Source organism: Podarcis cretensis (genome assembly GCF_951804945.1).
Source record: "Podarcis cretensis genome assembly, chromosome: 2".
In the NCBI taxonomy this organism is placed as follows: domain Eukaryota; kingdom Metazoa; phylum Chordata; class Lepidosauria; order Squamata; family Lacertidae; genus Podarcis; species Podarcis cretensis.
Window position 1 is genome coordinate 123,605,521 of NC_137171.1, and position 16,790 is coordinate 123,622,310.

Here is a 16,790-nt window from a genome sequence, read left to right on the forward strand (position 1 = left end):
TGCTTAGATGGTTAACAAGCATGGTGTTAGCTTTGGAAAAAGAATAATAAAGTAACCATAATTTAGGAGGCAGTTTTTGAAGTTGGAGTCTTCAGGTGGTGGTCTGTTTAACTGCTTTTCCTATTGCTCTGTCTCAGCTGCTGCCAACCTAGCAGTTCAAAAGCATATGAGTGCAAGTAGATTAATAAGTACCATTGCAGTGGGAATGTAAATAGTGTTTCTGTGCACTCTGGCACTCATCACAGTGTCCTATTGCTCCAGAAGTGGTTTAGTCATGCTGCCACATGACCCAGAAAGCTGCCTGAGGATGAATGCCGGCTCCCTTGGCCTGAAAGTGGAGATGAGCGCCACATCCCATAGTCAAATTTCACTGGACTTAACCAGTCCTTTGATTTTAACTTCATAAGTATGTTTTATTGCTGCTGTTTTGTTATCGCTGTCATTCTAGGATTTGTCATTTGCTTTTTGGATACTTTTGTATAGAATATGCAGATATAATTTTCTGAACAAGAAAGGAAACACACCAAAGAGTTTTCCCTGCCACGTTGTCCTGCATCAAAATGCTTCCCTGGAAAAGTGCCTGGGGTCAGTGGGAATAGGGACCCTTGTTAGGTCCATTCCAAACTCCAGAAATGAATGACAGAGACACAAATAGTCCTGACACTTTCTGTTTGATGCATGTTCTCTATGTTTAGACTGTACCTAGCTCCAGGTGTACCAAAAGCTGTCAACCTGGATACGCCAAAGTGGTTCAAGAAGGAAAGCCCGTTTGCTGCTATGCTTGTGCCCCATGTGCAGAAGGGACCACCTCTGCTCAGGAAGGTGGGTGAATATAAACAGGAGCCCTTTTGAGAATAGAAATTGTGGAAACATTCACTTAGGAAGACTTTCTGTGAAGAGTCAAAAGACATTTTTGATTGTGCCTCCTTTTTTGGCTTCTCTATTTTTATTCACCTACGTTAATTCTAGGAAGTGGGTTGACACAAAGAATGAAAAGGAAGCAATTTGTGGACTACAAATCAACGATCATTGTGAGGGCATCCTCAGTAATCAGATATATTATTTATTTAAGGTAAAACCATTTCACATAGAACAGGACAGTATAAATTCAGCAAAAGCTGTACAAGAAGCTCCTCTGTGGGAGGTCACTGCCTCTCAGCTTTACCTATATCGCAAGGTTGTTTGGGTGATAAAACTGAGAAACCTTTGAAAACCACCTCTATCATCATGGAGGAAGGCAACAGTATAAGCAGAAATATTAAATAAGCAAATGAAATAACCAATTTTGTCCACTCCCTTTTTAGACATTCTTTTTTCCTGACACACCCTTATATGGACATAGTTCCCCCTAAAATGTAATAGAACATAGATGGTGATGGATTTAAATGATGCTAAAGCACTCCTTTTTCCTCCTTAGATGCAAAGAATTGTACCAAATGTCCCGAAGATCAGCATCCAGACAAGGGTCAAGTTCAATGCCTTCCCAAAAGTATCTCCTTCCTGACCTATGAAGAAACTTTGGGAAGCCTTCTAGCTTCCATTGCAATCTTGCTGCTGTTAATGACAAGCATTGTTTTAGGAATCTTCCTTAAGTACAAAGAAACTTCCATAGTCAAAGCCAATAACCGGGACCTCTCCTACATCCTCCTTGTATCCCTCCTGCTCTCTTTTTCATCCTCCTTCCTATTCATTGGTCGGCCAAGGAAAGAGACCTGCCTTCTCCGACAAATGGTCTTCAGCATCATCTTCTCTGTTGCCGTCTCTTCTTTGTTGGCTAAAACCATCACTGTGGTGCTGGCCTTCATGGCCACCAAGTCAGGGAACAGAGTGAGGAGATGGCTGGGGAAAAGTCTGGCCAACGCTGTTGTCATTTCCTGTTCCAGTGTCCAAGTTCTCATCTGCACCACCTGGCTGGGAATATCTCCTCCATTCCCAGACTCAGACATGCACTCGCAGCCTACAGAGATTATCCTGCAATGTAATGTAGGGTCTGCTGCCATGTTTTATGGTGCCCTGGGCTACATGGGCTTCCTGGCTGCCATCTGCTTCACAGTGGCTTTCCTAGCCAGGAAGCTGCCTGGGGCCTTCAATGAAGCTAAGCTGATCACCTTCAGCATGCTGGTTTTCTGCAGTGTTTGGGTGTCCTTTGTGCCCACCTACCTGAGCACCAAGGGGAAATACATGGTAGCTGTGCAGGTCTTCTCTATGTTGGCCTCCAGTGCTGGGCTTCTGGGCTGCATCTTCATCCCAAAGTGCTACATCATTATACTGAGACCTGATCTGAACACAAAGGAGCACTTGACAACAAAAACCTAAAGATGGCATCTGATTCTCCAGGCTATATAAAGGGATGGGTGCTGCTTAAAACAGAAAATTAATCAGAAACAGTTGGTGTGAACTTAATTCAGGTGTGATAGAGGACGTTGGGACATGTAGTGGGCTTCAGGGTCCCAGTTGTTATTCTACAATAGGTACTTGCATACAGTTACATAGCCTTTATCCTTTTTCTTTTTTGCCAGGAGAGGGTTCACTATATATATATATATTAAAGCTTGTTTACTTGCTAAAAGTTAGTGATGATCCGTAGCTGTTGCTTGAGCTGCCTGAAGATACTTCCCTGGTGGGTTTTGAGGGCTTAGATTCTTGGATGAATCAAGATGCAACGTGGCCACCTAAGGAGGAGAAACTTCTGAGCTTTATTGCAATATAAAAGAGGGACGCTATTTTATCCTTTTTGGATTATTAAAAGGGCAGCAAGGTTTGAAGTAGTATAAGTACTTCTAACATGGTGTGATATTATCCTATTTCTTTCCCATTAAACATTCATTGGTGGGATGCACAGTGTGGGTTCCACCAAATGCTCTTTTCAGAGTTCAAGCATTTATCAGGTTTTCCTTCCATGAGGATTTTCTGATGAAAAGTAACACGAGATTAACCTGAAGTGACTTTCACTTTTGAAAGATGAATACATTATTAAAGCAGTCTGACTATCAGAAATAAATTTTTGCAAGTACATCTCAATGGTTTATGTCGCTTTATTTTCTTTAAAATAAACCCACACCTGCACACGTGGGTTGTGATTTGGTACTTCTGCGCATGTGAAAAGAGTGATTTAGCGCTTCTATACATACACAAGCACCAAAACCCAGAAGTCACCCAGAAGTTGCACGGTGCGCAACCCAAAATCACGCAACCCGATGCGTCTGTAACCCAAGGTATGACTGTAATAAATTAGAGGGCGGGCTGTACCGAATAGGCCCTCTGCCTGGTTCGCTTTAACCTCACTTCTTGCAGTGATGGAACCTCCAGAAGAGCCTTGCAGCTGAACCTCAGTGTCCAGGCTGAATGAAGGGGATGGAGACAATCCTTCAGTTATAAGACGATACCTTTTTTTTTTTAATCCAAAGAGATCACCCAAAGTTGTTGAGTCGCTTGTGTGGCTCCGCAGCACTGCCACCACGACCCAACAAGGGAAGTCCGCTGCTGGTGCTCTTACTTCAGTTTGTGGTCTATTCACTGCCAGAGGGGTAGAGGCATGGGGAGCACATTGTTGGTGCTTAATGCCAGGGTGTTTAAAAGTCCAACAACCTATGTTTCCCACACTTTGCAAAAGCTGCAGATATTTCAGTCTTAAACTCCACTGGGGCTCTTTTAGCTAGGGAATGAGTCAAACCCAATATTTTTCAAAGTTTTCCTTAGATCTATTTCCCTCCTCTGCCATATTTTGAAGAGCAAAATAGAGGACACATTTGCCAACTTCTACTTTTATCGCTATGACAACTCTCATTTTTAAAAAGTGGACATGCTCTGGAAAAAGAGGACATATGGCTGCTAGTTTCTATTTGCCACTGTGCAGCTGCTTGGAGTCACAGGACTCTGTTTACATTCCAGAGACCTTCCAGGCTGTTGGAAGTCTCACGGAGGCAGGAGACGGATGTGATGTTTACTGGTGTCATGTTTCCTTTGTTCCTTTGTTTGAGTTGCTCTCTGCTTTCATAGAGAGAGGGTGTATATTTCTTTGCTGTCTGTGTAGCTTGGAAATAAAAGTCTTTGCAGTGTAGTCCAAACCTCTCGTCTCTCTTTTTAAAAAAATATAATAATATTTATTAAGAATTTAAAGATTACAAAAAGAAAGAAAAAGAATTAAACAAATCAATATAAAACAATATGTCAGGGAACTGCCATCGGAAGAACAGGTGGTGGGAAGGCTCCAGGAGAATAGGAGAGACACTTCAGCAGAAGAGGGAACCAGTAGGGGGGGTGCAGGAGCTCCAAAGGAAAGGGAGTCGGAGGGGAGGCTCTGGGATACTTCCAGTGAGAACAGTGAGGAGGTATCAGGACCCCCTTTAAGGACCCCCACCCCTCGCCGGAAACTGTCACGCAGAGAATCCAGGAGACGCGTTTCCGTTAAACAACTTTTATGTTGGAAACGTTTCCGCAGACGCCCAGTGTCAGATTCTACCAGCGACTGACGGAGCCATGCCAAAGGGCTCCGCTCAAGGCAGAGCTTTACTACACTGAGTAAGCTCTGAGGGATCAAGCTTTACGCACAAGCAGCTCATTATCCCATCACAGCAATCTGACAGTCCCTGAAAGCAGCTTGTGCAAGGAGAGGTATCATGAGCAACCCAGCCGGAGCCGGAGATGGGGGAGCAGCTGCAGCTGGTCCAAGCCTGGAAGAAAGGTACAGGATGTTGGAGGTACAGTTAGCTCTGCAAACGGCTAGGCTTGAGGAGAGGAGGGCTCATGATGCAGAAAAGGGGAAAGCCACCCAACTCTCGAGGAAGGTGCCAGGACTGGTGCAGAAGTTTGGGGGTGATCCCAGGAACTATCAAGCCTTTAGGACAGAGATGCAATATGCCCTCAATCTGCAGTTTGATGATTTTCCTGATGAGGAATCGAGGGTTGCGTATGTGATTGGCCATCTCGAAGGAGGGGCGAAACACTGGGTGAGGCCCCTAATGGCAGCCAATAATGAAGCCCTAAGGGACACAAGGAAGTTTTTTCGCGCCATGGATCTGATGTTCTCCAGCGAGATTGAGCAGGGAGTGGCGCGCAGACAGTTAATGGCGTGTAAACAAGGGAACCGATCTGTCCGTGAGTACTGGACTGAGTTCACCATGTTGATCCATAAATTAGGTTGGGATTTGTCAGCGGAACCAATACAAATGCTGTTCGAAGAAGGACTATCTTCGGCAGTGAAAGACGAACTTTCCCGGGCGCCCAGGGCGGAGTCTATGGACCATCTGACTAAATCAGCGCTGGCCATAGGATCACGCCAGGAGGCCAGAGCCTTGGAGAAGCGGGAAGGGAAAGGGGAGCGTTGGAGGGATTTCCGCATTCCAGAGATTCCAGAGCAGCCTTCCCTGCCAGCAGAGCCGATGGAAATCGGAACAGCGCGCGCGCGCAGTTTCAAACCCCAGTGAAGGGCGGAAGAAGGAGGGAAAAGGCGCCAAGAAATGTTTTCTCTGCCAACAGCCAGGTCACTTTGCCAGAGTTTGTCCGCAAAGAAAGGAATGGCAAGGGATGGCGGGAGCTGCTGGGGAGGAGGCAGAAGGAGCTAAGGAGCAAGTAAAAGCCAACGCCTGGCTGCCACCATCGGGGCACAGCAGCCAGGCCAAGGAACAGTGAATGTGCCCACGCCAGAACCCCCAAGACCAGCTCTTGTAATAGAGGTGTTGCTAGAGCTGGCAAACGGACACCCACTAAAGGTGAAGGCGCTATTGGACTCAGGCAGCTCCTGCAACTTTATGAGTAAGGAGTTTGCAGCCGAACACCAGATACAGACTATCCCCTTGAATAACCCTCTGCAGGTGACCACGATTGATGGGAGGGCGTTGTTGGGAGGAGCTGTTAACCAGCAGACGGTCCCCATGATAATGAGGGTGGCAAGGCACACAGAACTGATAGCGTTTAATATAGCCACCTTGGGAGGAGCACCCATTATTTTGGGAATGAGCTGGCTAGCGCTGCATGATCCGCTAGTGGGATGGCACCAGAGGGTGGTTTCCTTTGGGTCAGCACATTGCCTGGCATATTGCACGGAGAGGGAGAGCCAAGTAGGCACCCAAGCCACGTTAGCAAGGATGGAAGTAACAGACCCAGGGAGGGTACCACGACAATACGCCGACTTGGCTAATGTCTTCAGCGAAAGAGAAGCAGATAAACTACCCCCGCACAGACCCTTTGACTGTCAAATCAACTTACTCCCAGGAGCACAATTGCCTGTGGGCAAGCTGTATGCAATGTCAGACAGGGAGATGCAGGAGTTAAGGGAGTTTATAGACAAGAACCTCAAGCGAGGGTTCATCAGAGAGTCACGAGCGGTGGGGGGTAGCCCTGTGTTTTTTGTGGACAAAAGAAATACAGATAAACCGAGACTGGTCGTAGACTTCAGGGCCCTAAATGCTGTGTCCGAACCAGTGGCTTTCCCCATGCCCAGGATCGATGACATTCTGACCAGGGTGAGGAAAGGGAAGATTTTTACCAAGCTGGACCTAAGGGGGGCGTACAACCTGATACGTATGAGAAAGGGAGACGAGTGGAAAACCACGATGTTTACCCCTTTGGGGGCCTTTGAATACCTCGTTATGCCCTTCGGCCTCCAGGGGGGGTCGGCAGTTTTTCAATCATTCATGAATCACGTCCTAGGACCATTGCTTTACAAGAACTGCGCAGCGTTCTTAGACGACGTACTAGTGTACTCAGAGAATGAGGAGCAGCATGTGCGAGATGTACGAGAGGTACTGAGCAAACGGCAAGAAAACCAGCTGTGGGTGAAACTGGAGAAGTGTCAGTTTCACGCCAGAGAGGTGGAATTCCTGGGGTACCGGTTGTCAGACAAGGGGCTGGCCATGGATCCTAGTAAGGTTCAAGCGGTACTGGAATGGAAACCACCGAAAACTAAGAAAGACGTGCAAAGGTTCTTGGGTTTCGGAAACTTCTATCGGAAGTTCATCAAGAACTTTGCCCACTTAACGACGCCCATCACGGATTGTCTCAGCAGTAAGAAGAAGTTTGTCTGGACGGAAGAAGCGCAGCAAGCGTTTGAAAGGTTAAAGAGGGCGTTCGCTTCGGAAGAGCAACTCTTACACGTGGATCTGCAGCAGCCAATGAGAGTGGAGACCGACGCGTCAGACAGAGCGGTGGGCGCCGTGCTCCTACAGCCGGGAAAAGATACGTCAGAATGGAGACCGTGTGCCTTCTTCTCGCGGAAGTTGAACAAATCCGAGAGGAACTATACAGTGTACGACAGAGAATTACTCGCCATCCATGAAGCGTTTCGGAAATGGCGACACCTGTTGATTGGGGCGCAGCACGAGGTTCAAGTGCGGACAGACCACAAAAATCTAGAATACTGGAGAACGGCCCAAGTACTGAACCAGAGACAAGTAAGATGGGCGCAAGAGTTCTCCAAGTTCAATTTTGAAATTCGCTACATGCCAGGGCCAGAAAACGTCAGGGCGGACGCTCTCTCCAGAAAACCTGAGTACTTGGAGGGGGAGGGAGCGGTGGAGGAAAGACATATCATCCCCGAGGACCACTGGGTTTGTGGGGCGGCATTGGTGGGGCAAAGAGAACTGGTGGAGGGTACCGAGAACGATGAATACGCCCAAGAAAAGCTCAGGGAACTTAGGGGAACAGGGGAGAACACAGGGGGTTTTGAGGAAAAGAACGGAAAATTGTATTACAAAGGGGCACTCTACATACCAGATGGGGAACTAAGAGGCCGAGTGCTCAGACAGTTACATGACAGCCCCACGGCGGGGCACTTCGGGCAGCACAAAACCATGTGGTTGGTTACCAGGGAGTTTTGGTGGCCCAAGGTGAGGGAAGACGTACGGGAGTATGTCTGGGGATGCGACAGGTGCCAGAGAGCAAAAGGAGAGAGGCTGGCACCAGCGGGGTTATTAGAACCCTTACCCACACCAGAAAGACCATGGGAGATGGTATCCATAGATTTTATGACAGATCTGCCAAAATCCAGAGGAAAAACAGCTGTCATGGTGGTGGTGGATCTATTAACTAAGATGTGCCATTTTATAGCCTGTTCACATGCAGTCACAGCGGAAGAAACCGCAAAGTTGTTTGTAAAACATATTTTCAGGTTGCATGGCGCCCCCTTGAGGGTGGTCAGCGACAGAGGGAAACAATTTACTTCCAGGTTCTGGAGGAAGCTAATGAGCTTGCTGCACGTGGAGGTAAGTTTTTCCACCGCCAGACACCCAGAAACAAATGGGCAGGCAGAAAGGGCAAACGGGGTTTTGCAACAATACCTGAGGTGTTATGTAAAGGACAGAGAAAATGATTGGGTAGACAAGTTACCTCTGGCAGAATTTGCCTACAACAACGCGGAGAACGTGTCCACAGGGATGAGTCCCTTTCTGGCAAATTATGGGTGTCATCCTCGGGCATTTCCAGGAGAAGGAGGGGAGAGGTGGAGTGTACCTGCAGCGGAACATTTTGTTGAAGAGATGGAAGCGATCCACCGTCAGCTCCAACTCAACTTAGAGAAAGCCAAAGAAGAATATAAGAAGCAAGCAGACAGAAATAGGAGGGAAGGCGAAACCATAAGGGTGGGTAACTGGGTGTGGCTATCCACCCAAGGACTGCCGTTCAAGGGAGGGTGTAAGAAATTGAGACCCAAACGGTTGGGACCCTTTGAGGTCATACAACAGGTCAACCCAGTAGCATTCAAACTCCGATTGCCCAGTCACATGAAATTGCACCCAGTATTTCACAGGTCATTCCTGTCGCCGTACAGAGAGGGACGTGAGTGGGGGGAACATGAGAGGGAGGTCACCCAGACACCCGTCATAGAAGAGAGAGAACGCAACATGGATGTGGCAGGAATCATTGATTCCAGGTGGAAGGGAAATCAGGTGGAATACTTGGTAGAATGGGAGGGGGAGGAAGAGTCAGAAAACACATGGGTACCGGCAGAGGAAGTCAATGACGAGATGTTAATAGAAACGTTTCATCGGCGTTTCCCAAGAAAACCACAACCCGTGGCACGATTTAGGAGGGAACACTTCGGGACCACAGATGAGGAAGGGGAGTTTGAAGGGTTCCCAGAGTCAGGGGTGGAGGTGGAAACAGATTCCGACGAAGGAGAGGAAGATGGGGAAAGAGAGGGAAAGCCGTGGCTAGAAGTGTTTGAATCCTCTGAGGATGAGGAGAGTTCCTTCCGGGGCTTTCCATCCTCACCGCCAGTAGGAGAAGAGGCGGGAGGGGGTGAAGGGGGCCCTGGGGGGGAGGTGGATGTCAGGGAACTGCCATCGGAAGAACAGGTGGTGGAAAGGCTCCAGGAGAATAGGAGAGACACTGCAGCAGAAGAGGGAACCAGTAGGGGGGTGCAGGAGCTCCAAAGGAAAGGGAGTCGGAGGGGAGGCTCTGGGATACTTCCAGTGAGAACAGTGAGGAGGTATCAGGACCCCCTTTAAGGACCCCCACCCCTCGCCGGAAACTGTCACGCAGAGAATCCAGGAGACGCGTTTCCGTTAAACAACTTTTATGTTGGAAACGTTTCCGCAGACGCCCACTGTCAGATTCTACCAGCGACTGACGGAGCCATGCCAAAGGGCTCCGCTCAAGGCAGAGCTTTACTACACTGAGTAAGCTCTGAGGGATCAAGCTTTACGCACAAGCAGCTCATTATCCCATCACACAATATAAAAACAAAAACAAAAACACTACATAGAACATTGAATTAACAAAACAAAACAAAAACAATTAAAAACACTTCCAATATTTTCAATCTTAGCTTTCATTCACTTGTTTCATTAACTTCCTCACGCCTCCCTTTTTGTATTCCACTTCAATTAACTGTTTCAGCAATTCCTTTCCATCTTCCTCTGTTTTCTGTCTTGTAATTAATCTTAACATATTCTAACCTTGTTTTTTCCCATTAATACATTAACAATCTATCTGTACATATTTCCAGTTATAGATAGGTAGCCGTGTTGGTCTGCCATAGTCAAAACAAAATAAAAAAATTCCAATTCCTTCCAGTAGCACCTTAAAGACCAACTAAGTTAGTTCTAGGTATGAGCTTTCGTGTGTATCTGAAGAAGTGTGCATGCACACGAAAGCTCATACCTAGAACTAACTTAGTTGGTCTTTAAGGTGCTACTGGAAGGAATTGGAATTTTTTTATTTTGTTTTATCTGTACATAGTTCCTTATAACATTCCTGCCAAAGCCATATAACTTCATTCCACCATTTTTCTAAAGCTCATTAATTTTACAATATTTCTGTAAATAATCTTTAAATTTTTTCCAATCTTCTTCCACCGACTCTTCTCTCTGGTCTCGGATTCTGCCAGTCATTTCCGCCAATTCCATATAGTCCATCAACTTCATCTGCCATTCTTCCCGGGTGGGAAATTCTTGTGTCTTCCAATACTTCGCGATGAGTATTCATAGAATCATAGAATCATAGAATCATAGAGTTGGAAGAGACCACAAGGGCCATCGAGTCCAACCCCCTGCCAAGCAGGAAATGCCATCAGAGTACTCCTGACATATGGTCGTCAAGCCTCTGCTTAAAGACCTCCAAAGAAGGAGACTCCACCACACTCCTTGGCAGCAAATTCCACTTTCGAACAGCTCTCACTGTCAGGAAGTTCCTCCTAATGTTTAGGTGGAATCTTTTTTCTTGTAGTTTGGAACCATTGCTCCGTGTCCGCTTCTCTGGAGCAGCAGAAAACAACCTTTCTCCCTCCTCTATGTGACATCCTTTTATATATTTGAACATGGCTATCATATCACCCCTTAACCTCCTCTTCTCCAGGCTAAACATGCCCAGCTCCTTTAGCCGTTCCTCATAAGGCATCGTTTCCAGGCCTTTGACCATTTGGGTTGCCCTCCTCTGGACACGTTCCAGTTTGTCAGTGTCCTTCTTGAACTGTGGTGCCCAGAACTGGACACAGTACTCCAGGTGAGGTCTGACCAGAGCAGAATACAGTGGCACTATTACTTCCCTTGATCTAGATGCTATACTCCTATTGATGCAGCCCAGAATTGCATTGGCTTTTTTAGCTGCCGCGTCACACTGTTGGCTCATGTCAAGTTTGTGGTCAACCAAGACTCCTAGATCCTTTTCACATGTACTGCTCTCAAGCCAGGTGTCACCCATCTTGTATTTGTGCCTCTCATTTTTTTTGCCCAAGTGCAATACTTTACATTTCTCACTGTTAAAATTCATCTTGTTTGTTTTGGCCCAGTTCTCTAATCTGTCAAGGTCGTTTTGAAGTGTGATCCTGTCCTCTGGGGTGTTAGCCACCCCTCCCAGTTTGGTGTCATCTGCAAATTTGATCAGGATGCACTTGCTGCTGTTGTTGCATACATAAAGAAAGTTCTGTCCTTCTTTGGCACCAATTGGCCGACCATGCCCAGGAGAAAGGCTTCTGGTTTCTTCAGAAAGGTATATTTAAATACCTTTTCCATTTCATTATAAATCATCTCCCAGAATGTCTTAATCCTTGGGCATGTCCACCAAAGGTGAAAGAATGTACCTTCAGTCTCATTATATTTCCAACATGTATTTTCGGGCAAATGGTAAATTTTTGCGAGCTTGACTGGTGTCATGTACCACCTGTAAATCATTTTCATTAAATTCTCTCTTAGGGCATTACATGCCGTAAATTTCATACCTGTGGTCCATAACTGTTCCCAGTCAGCCATCATAATATTATGTCCAACATCTTGTGCCCATTTAATCATAACAGATTTCACCGTTTCATCCTGAGTGTTCCATTTCAACAGCAAGTTATACATTCTTGACAAATTCTTAATGTTGGGATCTAACAATTCTGTTTCCAATTTTGATTTTTCCACCTGGAAGCCAACCTTTTTATCCAAATTATATGCCTCCATTATTTGGTAATAATGGAGCCAATCTCGCACTTTGTTTTTTAATTTTTCAAAGCTCTGCAGTTTTCCTCTGTCTCCATCTTGTTCCAAAATTTAGCAATATTTCGGCCATTTGGCCTCCATATTGAGTTTTTTCTGTGCCTTCGCTTCCATTGGTGACAACCATCTTGGGTTTTTATTTTCTAACAAATCCTTATATCTTGTCCAAACATTAAACAATGCTTTTCTAACAAAATGGTTTTTAAACGCTTTGTGTGCTTTTACCTTATCATACCACAGATATGCATGCCAACCAAATACATTGTTAAAACCTTCTAAGTCTAGCACATCAGTATTTTCAAGAAGCAGCCATTCTCTCAGCCAGCAAAAAGCAGCTGATTCATAGTAAAGTTTAAAGTCTGGCAGGGCAAATCCACCTCGTTCCTTAGCATCAGTTAATATCTTAAATTTTATTCGAGGCTTCTTGCCCTGCCAGACAAATCTGGAAATATCTCTCTGCCACTTCTTGAAACAATCTGTCTTATCCAAAATTTGCAAAGTTTGAAACAAAAGCAACATCCTTGGCAATACATTCATTTTTATCGCAGCAATTCGACCTAGCAACAAACCTCTTGTCTCTTTCCTGTGCTGGAAACTCTGCTGAATGGGGGAACATGCCTTGGAGTCTCATCAAAGGCTCAGGTCGTCGGGAGGGCAATTCTGGAAGATGAGCTTAATCAGCTTGGCCGAGCGGAGATCCCGACAATGGCAACCCGAACAGGGCTCCCTGGACATCTGTATCATGGTCCAATCCTGAAAGTGTAACCGCTTTATGTTCTGTGTTCCTGCTGCATAGGGCTTGAGTGAATTGCTCTTAGAATATAACTAGTGGCAACTTAAATTAATAAATTAACTTTTAACTGCCAGGTCAATGACCAATAAAACCAGTCCCATCTATGACTTGATCATGGATGGGGGAATTGACCTGGCATGAGTAACCCAGGTTTGGTTGGACACAGCAGCTTACCCTGTTCTTGCCACTGCTTGTCCAGCAGGTTTCTCTTACGCACAGCAACTCAGGTCATGTTGTTGGGGAATGGGGTTGCAGTGAGTTTTTAGGAAGTCTTTAGTTTTCACCAAGCGACCTGTTAGGAGGACACAGTTTTCTGAGTGCGTGTTCTGGAACTCTGGCAATAGGGGCAGTGCAGGATTCCTGTTGGTGTACCAGCCTCCCTGCTGCACCAAGGACTCCCTGCTTGAGATGCTTCAGGTTGTGCCAGATGTTCTCCTGGAAACACCTCATCTGGAGGTCCAAGGGAATTTTAACATGCATGCTGACACAATCTTACAAGGGACTGCTCAGGACTTCTTGGAAAGCATGGCCTCCATGGGGCTGTCCCTGAATAAATCTGGCCTGTGTCATCGCTGTGGACATTCCTTAGATGTGCTGCTTCCCTCTGTGGATGTGGGTGATCTGACAATTCGAATGACCCAGCTCCCCTTCTTCATGGATCCCCCCAAAATGTTTGTGTTGACACCCAAAAATAGCCCATTTGAGGATTCCTAAAGACAAGCACAATCCTAACAAGGGGTGAGACTTTCAGTGAGGAGCACTGCTTGCTTTTTGTTTGTGATACAGAGCATGTACTTTATTTTTCTTACTAGCAAAACTACTGAGGATACGATGGGACAAAATTAGGAAATTAAGAAAACTTCTCATCCCAATGCATCTGAAAAGAAATATCAAAACTCAAAAGTCTAGACCTCAGATGCTCAAACATGATTATTCATGGCACTGGGGAATGGAAAAGACAGACTCTCAGCAGCATCGGGGCTATTTAACACACCAGGAGTTTCAGACACAACGCAATGAATTATCTTACCTTGCCCTTGATTCTGATATTGGGCTGGCTTGTCTCACAGGCAATCTTTGGCTCAATCCCTAGAGCTTTGGTTAGAGTAAGGATAATTATACGAGAGGAAACGTCACCTTGGCAACCCCATCGATTTTCTATGTGGCTTGAGGCGCAGGTGCAGAGGTGAAGGAAAACATGTTTATGAGAATTCACAGAAGTAGCTCCCTGGTTTTGACATGGGTCAGTGTGGGGAAAAGGTCAGCTTGGCCTTGAACTAACCAAGTACCTTCATAAGTGCCAGGACCAAGATATTCCTTTAGGATGTAAGTGAACACACAGACACACACAACATGGAGTAGCTACTTTGAGCTCATGAAACCAGGCCACAGTCCCTTCTGGGCAACCTTATGGGGGGGGGCATATGCCAATGGTGGGTATTGCTAGAGGCAAAAGTGGAAAGCACAATGAATACTCCCCCCTTTGACCTTTTCTGCTGCAGCCTAGTTCCTACATACATATGCACACCCCTGTCTATTCTCTATCCAGACAAGCAAGGAGCAATATAAGAGTTCAAGGCAGCACATCAGTCATGCAAAAACACACAAGAATGTCACAAAGCAGGACCAGTAAGGGGCATGGCTAGGGAGGGGTATGTGGCCTACAGAGGACCAGATAGAGAGGACCACCTTGGCCAGTGGTTCCACAGCCCTGCTTTCTCGAGTCAGAACATGGAACCATCAAGAATCAATATTGTCTGCTCTGACGAACAGGAGGTAATTGAGATCTCAAGCTGAGAAGGATCTCCCCCAACTTCTCTCCCATACCTGACCTCCTCAATTACACCTCCATTTCTGGTTGAACAGATTTCACTAGCAAATCACAAATGGGGGATGCAGGTACAGGTGTGACAAAGAAATCTGCTCAGCTATGGATTACCAATACTTAACATAGAATATAAACGATGCAAATGCTCCTCAAAAGAGAAAAGAGATATTTCGTTATTGGGGGGAAAACACTGAATTTGGATCAAATTTGTTTATAAGAAACACACATTAGGAAAAAGGGTATCAGATATTTGATTAAAATAGATTAGGTGAGGAATTTATCTTTGCAGGACTGAAGGGGCAAAATGGAGATGTTCTTTATATACACATTCCCAGTTCTGCTCCAAATGGATATTCTCTGATGAACAAAGTAGATATGTTGAGATGGAAGTTAATATCCAAGGAAATTAAATTTTGGTTGTAGGCATACATGCATTCAAGGAAGACAAACCAGTATAAGGGACTTATGGAAAGGTTGGCGGATTTTGCATCTGAAAATTGGTGCCTCATGGAAGACAGAAATGGAGTGGACTCTTCAGTGCAGGACAGTACTTCGCATAAAAATATTAAAACATTCCAGGATAAACTAAAGAAAGTTTTTTTTCTTTAAATGATGGACAATTTGGAACTTGTTGGCATCTGGAAATATAAAAATGAGGTTGTAAAGGGATTTACAAAACACAGATCTTTCTCAAGATGAGATATGATTTGGTTGACTAAGTGTCAGTATATGGAAACATCACTGCTGCAGACAGCCAGATTGTTGACACCACATGATGTGCTTATCTGTGGGAAAGAAGATTTTCCCAGGACGTTCACAGGCTGGATAAGTCTTTGTGAAGAGCGTAATTTGAAACCTTCCATTTGCGCATGTTCAGGAAGTTTGTCAGACTTGCTGGAAGAACTGAACTGAAAGGACGTGTTTTTCTCTAGTGCTGTAATGTCAGAAATAAACATCATGTAAATAGATTTCTGACTTATTTTCTTTCCCCTGCGGAAGCAGGAGGGAGGGGTTGTGCATTTTGCCCATGCTTGGGAAAATGTCGCCTATAAAAATCTCCCTGGTCTGTCTGGATATCAGCCAGAGGAGGTTACCGGGAAGCAAGCTCCAAGGACAGTGAGAGGGGCCAGCCTCTATGGAGGGGGCTTGCAAACCAACACTAAGATGCTGGCCGCTGGGGTGCACAAATTTGACATATTCTATGAGCCACTCTGAGTTAGGGACTGGTGCATTGAGCTGAGAAGACCGTCAAAAAGGCGTTTACTGCAAGTGCTATAGAGGGAAATAGGGCAGGTGCGGTTCATCAACTTTGGAAGGTACAGGGAAGGTGTGAAAGAATCGGTGTGAAAGAATAATTGAAGTATCCCACACTCCAGAATATATATACATATCTACCAAATATGTTTTATTCTGGGATATTTTATTTATTTCACTGGATTCATATACCACTTGAAGTTTCAGCAAGATGCAATCTGAGCTTAGGAAGGATCATGTTTCATTCAGTACCGTTGGTTAATTGTTTTTGTATGCCAATCAAATACAGTTTTCCATTTATAAATCGCTCCTTTATATTCATGAACACTTTCTTACATTTCAGTGATTGCCAAGTCCATATGGTTACATTATTTCTGTGCTTTTTTTATTAAGGTTTATAGTTTTATTAAGGTTTATTAAGGTTTTATTAAGGTTTATAGAAGAAAATACAAAACCTGATATATATTCACATTTCTTTACCAAGCCAAGACTTTTATATAGATACAATAAAGACACAGAAAGGGAGGAGGAATAAAGAAGGAAAAAGAAAGAAATGTTTTAAAGAATAGAAAAGAAGTTTTAAAAGAAAGATCGATGAATAAGATTCAGAAAGAAAACTTCTGATTCTTCATCGCTTCGTCATACAAAACAATATTTACTTCATCCAATTGACTATAAACCCCACAAGGCCATTTTTATAAACAAACATTATCTTCAATCCTCAAATCCAGATGTCTATTTTTCTCATAAAAAGTCTATGAGAAGTTACTGTTAACATTAATTTTCCTTTGATTAAACGTGTCAGTTTACCATCTCAGATAAGTCTGTTAGTTTTAATAGTCATTCTTCCATTGTTGGTAATGATGTGTCCTTCTATCTGTGTGCATATAAAAGTCTCACAGAAGCAATCATATATTACAACAAGGTTGCATAGTCTTTCGTAATTATATATCCATACATCCCAGCAGGAAGATTTCTGGTGTCATTATTTCTGTGCTTTCAT